This window comes from Papaver somniferum, chromosome 4, assembly GCF_003573695.1.
Source record: "Papaver somniferum cultivar HN1 chromosome 4, ASM357369v1, whole genome shotgun sequence".
Classification (NCBI taxonomy): domain Eukaryota; kingdom Viridiplantae; phylum Streptophyta; class Magnoliopsida; order Ranunculales; family Papaveraceae; genus Papaver; species Papaver somniferum.
In genome coordinates, this window is record NC_039361.1 from 144,129,797 (window position 1) to 144,137,505 (window position 7,709).

The window sequence follows — 7,709 nt, forward strand, 5'->3', positions numbered from 1 at the left end:
TTTATTTATTTTTCAGAAGTTTCATGATTTATTCATGAGTTGTTCATGCTTTGATCATATTAAAATTTTATACATATGTGTATATGAGTGTGAGTCTTATAGAAAACCCTTGTTTTTAGAAAACGTATGTTCGTTCGATCGTTAATTTAAGAAACTAGCAATAACCCCTAGCTTGAGAGATTTTCTTTTTGAAATAGACCTGTGCCCAGTGATAAAATTTTGTTTGTGAGATTTTATGAAAACTAAAACTTTATCTTGAAATATGTGAACTTTCACAAAATCGAAATAAACCCTCGTTTCAAAGATGGATGATAGTAAGGAAATTTTTTTTATGAAATCGTGACCCATTTACGGATTTCTTTTTTATGAAAACGTGACATATGTAATGCCATATATTTATTTACGTGAGTAAATAAAGGTTTTGAAAATTTTACGTGAATTATTCACGTTAATCATTGTTTCGTAAAATCAAAGCATGGGTTTTGAGTAACCTCTGAAATTAGACAATTTATTTATGATGAAATATTGTCTTGGTGTAAGTATCATAGCTCAGTTGTGGATGTTTATACTATGAAAATTACGTTCATAATTTTATGAAAAATCGGGTTTGAACTTTCAAATGATAAAGCTTTGTTTGTTATTGCAGGTTTCAAGGAACGATCTAATTTTGGAGTGTTAACTCTTATATCACAATCACTGCTAGTGGAATTGTAAAGAGGTAAGAGTTAAGGATTACCATTTTTGGAGTGAATTTATTATCAGCATATCCGTGATTATGTGCTCCTGGCTCCAGAAAATGGTGTCCTCCAACAGCAGCGATTATTCTTCCAGCTCTTCTGAGGAGGATTCGAGGATCCTTGCGACTAAAGCACGCGCCAACAATGATCATGCTAAAAGTATGATAAATAGCATGTCTCTTGATATGCTGAAAGTTGCTCGTGACGAGATCTTGAAGAGGAAAGAAAAGGAGGAGATACTTGCTGAGTATCGAGAGAAAAGGCGTAGAATCCAGCGGAAAACACAAGAAGCCGAGGAGAGGCTCCGATCCCATCCTTATGATGTAGCCTCGGATTCGGATGCTGAAGAGGAAGAAGAAGAACTTGTATGGGATCTGACAGAACGCAAAAGTAAGCTATATCCGCCTCATAAGGAGATTTAACGACTGGTCAAGGCTGATCTTCAGGCTAAGCGTGATGAAGAAGACCTTTTGGATGCAATGTATGGCGATATCGAGGAAGAATTCCTTGATGATTCAGACAGTGATTCCGAGAGAGAGTCCAGAGAGGATTCTTCAGAGGATGATGATGATGATGATGATGACGACGACGAATCAGATGACTCCGAAGACTAGTCTTTCTCATAATCTCGTTTAAACATTTGAATGTTTTTCTTAGTCTTCGTAGTAGACACCTTCTTTGGTTATTTGAACAGCTTCACTTCAGAATTATGATTTTCCTTTTGAATGAGAAAACCTTTTATTAACGTTGGTCCTTTCTTGGTTGAATCAAAGAAAATGAGTTAATGCACACACGCCAAAATCCATCATGATCCTTTTGACTTGCCTTTGCAGTTTCCATCTGCAAAATACTAGGATATGTCGCATGTGCTGAGAAAACATGTAACATACACAATGTCGTGCGGCTTTCTGACCATATCCAGCTTTGGTCAGTCCCCAGTATGTTATTTTCCTCCGCGTCTCCAGTATTGATCTCGTTTGAAACTTAGGGTTTCAGTAAAACTCGCAACTGATTTGACTATATTCGCTATAGGATAAGCATTAAGACCTTCAATGTCTAGGTTTTTCCATTTAAACATCATCTCATCTCCTGCTTTGTGTGTTATCAGAAGTAATTTTGATCACAGACATACCTTTCGTCGCCATGTCCAGCAGTAGTATTTCTTCTCGAAACGACCCCCAATCACAGCATGAAGTAAAAGCGTCTGTCTCAGTAAGTCGTATATTTTTCTTCATCTCCATTTGATCAGAGTTATTGATCATAGAAAATAATTTGTTGCAGGATAATCAGAATAATCCATCTTCTTCACATAATTTGAGGCCTAAGCGGACTGTTAAAGCCCCTTCCCGGTACAGGTCAGCTCATGCTGGAGCTGGAACATCCGTAAGTAATTCCATAACTTCTAAGCTAAGGTTTTCCATGCTTGGTAAAATTAAACACTCTTTCACTTCATCACAGGTTGATGTTCGTGTTGTTGTTGATGCTAGAAAGAGAAGAAATGGGAAGTCTGTGGTCGTGGCTGACGATAGCGGCAACCGTGAAAACTCTACTGATTCCGTGGAGGTAGGGATTAGACCTCACGTTCATGAGTATCCAATAGCTGGACTCCTCTTTGAAACTCCCATGACTAATACTTTCCCAAAAAATGAAGTGGTCGGCGGATTCGTCATTCCCAAATGTCACGCACCTTTGTATACCAAAATTTGGAGACGGTACGGGCACATTGCTACGACAGAAATATGGAGAGGCTTTATCCCAACCCTTCTGACTACGGTAGATGGATTGTTATCGATCATTGAAGAGATGAACAAAATGAATCTACGAGATGTCAAGAATCATGAACTTCACAGGTGGGACAAAATGATTTCAAACTGCGAAACCTTGCGGTTCATCATAGGTTGGATTCGTCGTCGACTTGATATGATCAAAATCCACAGGGCGGCGGCTGCTGCTGATGCGATTTCCACCACAACTGCTTTCTTGGAAGAGGAGAAGGCACTTGCCTTGGAGTTGGCAAGAGTTGAGAAAGTCGTCCAGGATTTGAAAGTGAAGACCCAAAACTTTCAAAAGAAGCTTGACATGACTGTCTACAAAAATTACTCTTTGCTGGATGGTTTAATCTGAGTGAGCATTTATGATTGTAGTCTTCGAATAGTGTTAGAGCATTGCTCGGTCGACCTCGCATGCGGTGCTATCTCAAGCATGTTTTTCAATGTTAGTGAGCAAAACTATAAGTCTTGATTTCTAATCTATTATAGCTAAGTCTCGGACTATGATAGAAAGTGTATTTGAGCTCAAGGACTTCATAGAGATTCATCATACAAGAAGAAGAACTACTCAAGGAACCTGTGGAACTTCTCGACAAAAAGGTATGTGAAGACTTGAACTTATCTGTCACTCAAAAGTCTATCTACTCTATCTCCTACTCTTTGAGACAAGAAGTCGTATGCTATATATATATAGACTTGGATTATACACATTTGGTATTTCGAGCCGAGTATACCTCGCCTATCTATATCTCAAAATATGTATCGGTAAGCTTTTCACTTCGATCAAGTTTATCTTTACCTAGTGACGAAAGTCATGATATGTTTCAATCATCTTGAAAGTTGCTCTGAAGAAAAATGGTTTGTGAATAACAACTATATAACGTCCTCTGAGAATGTTTCAATGATTGAAATGAAAGTTTAGATTACATAACCATTAATGGACATAAACATTATTGTGGAAACACATTTATGTATAAGTCCTATTCCTTGAACCAAAGTTTTCGAACTTTCTTGATCAAGAGAAACCGGAGAATGGCGTGAGCCAAGTCCGTGAATCCATTCCGCGAACTGCCGAACTTCTCATCCCGAGAAATTGTGATGGAGTTGACGAACTAACTGCGTCCTCGAACCCAGTCCGCGAACCGACGGAAAGTATTTGCCAAGATTTTCTACTGGAGTTTGTAAACTCTACTGGTTGCTTAAGTCCGCGAACCTAGTCTGCGAACTTGAGAAAGGTTATATATCTGAAGATGATTGATGAACCTAAACTTATAAAGATTAAGGAATGCAGTTTGCAAACCGTGGCTATAAAGTTCATGAACCGATTCGAGTGAATCAAATCATCTTTGATTCAATTGTGTCTTGTGTAGTACATGAGATTTCCTTGCAATTGAACAACTCTCTTAACTAGTTCATCTGAGTCATTTGAACTAGTTATGGTGAACAAGAACATGGTTGATATGAAATGCTCATATGGCTAACCTTTTGGTTGACTGTTATTGAACCAACAATGCATGCGTTTGGGTACGGTTAACAAACCTAGAAGCAGGCAAACACGTTCAAGACCTCAAAAGTCTGTGTTTGTAGCGATCTGACTCTATGGACAGAGGCGTTATCTCTATTAACGTACCACCAGTCTTCGATGGCTCTAATTACTTATGGTGGAAAATTGCTATGCGATCTTTTCTTCAAGCACGTGATTTTCAATCATGGGTATATGTTGTTAATGTCTATGATGCTCCCGTTGTGGCAGATGGAGATGTAAATGTTCCCAAGAATATTGGTGAATACAATCCTTCCGAGATACTTGCAGCAAAGCAAAATTCCGATGGTTTGAATGCAATTATACATACCATTACCCCAAATCTGCAGCACCATGTGTCAGATTGCACTAGGTCTAAAGATGCTTGGGATATCTTAGAAACCGTATTTGAAGGTAACTCCAGTGAAAAGGAAGCTAGACTTCAAAATCTTAATTCCGATTGGGAGAACCTTCGTATGGAAGATGAAGATACATTTGATGAGTTTAATCACAAAGTGTCTGAAATTGTTAATGCATCTTTTGCATTGGGTAAGACTATTCCTGAAGAGGATATTTTGATGAAAATTCTCAGATCGTTGCCATCTAGATACGAGTCTAAGAAGCATGCCATCGTTGAGGGAAATAACCTTGATAATCTTTCCAGAAATACATTGTTTGGAAAGCTAAAGATCTTTGATCATGAGCAAATATCCAAAATCGTAAAGGATGTTTCCTTTAAAGCACAGAAGAACACAAATTACTTGATAAAGGTAAAAGTGTTTCTGTCTCTGAGGATGATCAGTCTGAGGATGATTTTTCGGATGAAGATCTTGACCAATCAGTCTCCTTAATCACAAGACAGTTTAGGGATCTTTTATTGAAGAGAAGTAAATGGTTTTCAAGAGACAGACCTAGGTCATCAGATAAACCTCACAATCACGTTCCTCCTAAAAACAGGGATGCTGACGAGGCTGATGACGAGGATATTCCACAGTGCTTTAAGTGTAAAGGTTTTGGTCATTTTGCAAACGAGTGCCCAAATCGTAGAAAATACACTGGGAACAAAGATGTTGCTGTAACACTTGATGAGATGTCTGAGATCTATGATTCTGATGAAGATAGGAAATCAAGTGTCGGTCTTCTATGTGAAAACATTGATTTTGATAATTGTAGCAATACATATATCAACCTTGATGGTTTCGGTAAAGAAGAGAATCCAATCAAACTGGAAGAATCAATTGACCCATCCTTTGGAAACTCTGGTTGTAATGTTTCAGGATCTACTATGTGTCTAGCTGCGTTCACACCACAGATGCCTGAATACTATCCAAGTTTGACGTGCTCGTTTTGTTCTCAGAAAGGTCATGAACTATCAAGATGTTACAAGTATAAACATCAAGTGAGGCACGCCAACAAACTTCAACGAAGAGCAAATCGATTGGCAAGGAAGCTTAAACTTGCTCAAAAGACTGCTGGGGTATGTAGGATTTTATCTTCGTCTAAGAAGGTGGTTTCCAAAGACAAAATAAGACCATTGGAGAAGAAGGTATGGTCAAATATCTTTGATTAGATAGAAGCCTGAGGATTCCTCTCTAGAGGAAAATGGTGGACAAATTGTTGTTTACCACAACACAAATTGATTGTGTTGTTTGGTAAATCTTGTCTCATGTGCCTGATCAAAAGAGATAAGATTGTGTACCGTTCAGGCTTTAGGAAAGTTTTTGGTTTGTTTTTCCTGTCTATCAAATAAAGTAAAGGGTTATTATCGATAATTCTACTCTTTATAGGGTTTAAAGTTGGGCGTCCACGAACCTGTTTAAAGGTCGCGAACCCTACATTCCTTTTCCCTCTCTGATATCCTTTATATCTTAAGACTGCTTGATGAGATTGTGAATTCCACTCACAAAAACCAATTGTTTATAATTATTCTCTAAGCATCATGTCTTTGTATGAAAAAGATGTCTATATGATTGTTAAGTCATCAATCAAGGAAAAAGAAAAATCTCCAGCAACTCCTTCCTTGAAAAGAAAGAGGAGGAATACAAGAAAGCCAAGGGTTGTCCCTTCTAACTCTCAGAAGTTTTCCGGTGTTCTTGATGAGTTGAAGGATGTAAGAAAGGAGATTAGTGAAATAAAGGCTTGCGTTTTAAGATCTTTGAAAATTCAGAAGGCCCTGGTTCGACATCATCAGCCAAGACGGTTTGTTGGTATTGACTCCTTCCTCCACGAACCTTATATTCCAATGGTTGTTGACGACAAGGAGTTCGGGAATGATAGGGAATTTCTCAAATATATTATTGCCTAGTATGTCTTCTTTTTGGCTTAGTTGGAAGAATAACTAGTGCTTGAATAGCGATGATTGTGACTATACATAGTTATTATTTTTCATCTTCTTGTTTTATTTTTTTAGGTTTATTGGTTTAAATTCTAAAAATATTCGGAGGAGGATGTTTTTGCAGTATTAATCTTTGTGATTTTATATATTGCAATGGTTGATGGAATATGTATGTTTGCGTCCGTGAACTTGAAGGTCCCATATCTTGTCAAAAGTAAAGTCGTTCATGAATTGGTATTCACTATTGATTAAAGGATGGATAGAGTTTTGACAAATACAAAGGTTAAGACTATATTGTCAATCCCTTGATGGAAGATAGGTTAAAATCTTTCGTTTTCAAGGATTATGTCTATTAAATAATGGAAGATAGAATGAATCCTTGTGTATTCCACAGTCAAGATCTTTATTGATCCATATCCTATGTATTACTGTGAGGCTCCGTAATGTGACTTATGTTGAGCACGATACAACGAAGTTGATTATTTTTGCTTTGTTGGTTGTTCCATGAGGTACTTTATGTTGAGCATTTTGAACTAAATTAATCATCTTGTTTGGTTATTTAGTTTTTGCTCCGTAAGATCTCTTATGTCGAGCTAACTAATTGACAATTAAATTGATTACTTTTGAGATTAGTTTGATTGTGTATTCCAATTAGATTAATTATGGGTTCTCTTGTAATTAGTCTAGTTGAGTATTCATATATTCCATAAGCCTTTGTGTTGAGTATATGAACGACTATCCTAACCATTTTCTAATGGTTATGTTAGTCATATGTTCCGTAAGTTTTCTTATGTTGAGCATATTCGATTAAGTTGACCACTTTGTATGTTTAATTTGATTGCGTATTCCGATTAAATTCATCATGGGTTTGCTTGTGGTTAATTTGATTAAGTTTTTGGATATAAGAAATCATTCTCATGGTTTTTCGTGTCCAATAAAATCCTTCTTTTCTTTTGAAATTAAAGTCGCTCTTGTTGTTCTATCGGGAATGACATCAAATGGGGGATAGTTCTTTTGAACTTGTGCTTAATGGTAATATCTTTGTGGAGAGTGCAGTTGTGGAATATTAGAGGGGTTATCTTGTATCTTTAAACTCCTTGATGAATGCTATTAGCTTCGGCTATATGAATGCATCTAAATAAGATGGTATGTATTTTTCTTTTAGTCATGAAATGTCTCTTACGGAAATTTCATTATGATCCCGTTCTTGTACCTTTGCCAATTTTATTGACAAAAAGGGGGAGAATTAATATGTCGTTCACACTACAAATACATATGGTTTTCGGATCATTGTGTAAGGGGGAGTGGTTTCCATGTGAGATAGAGTATTGACTAAGGGGGAGTGA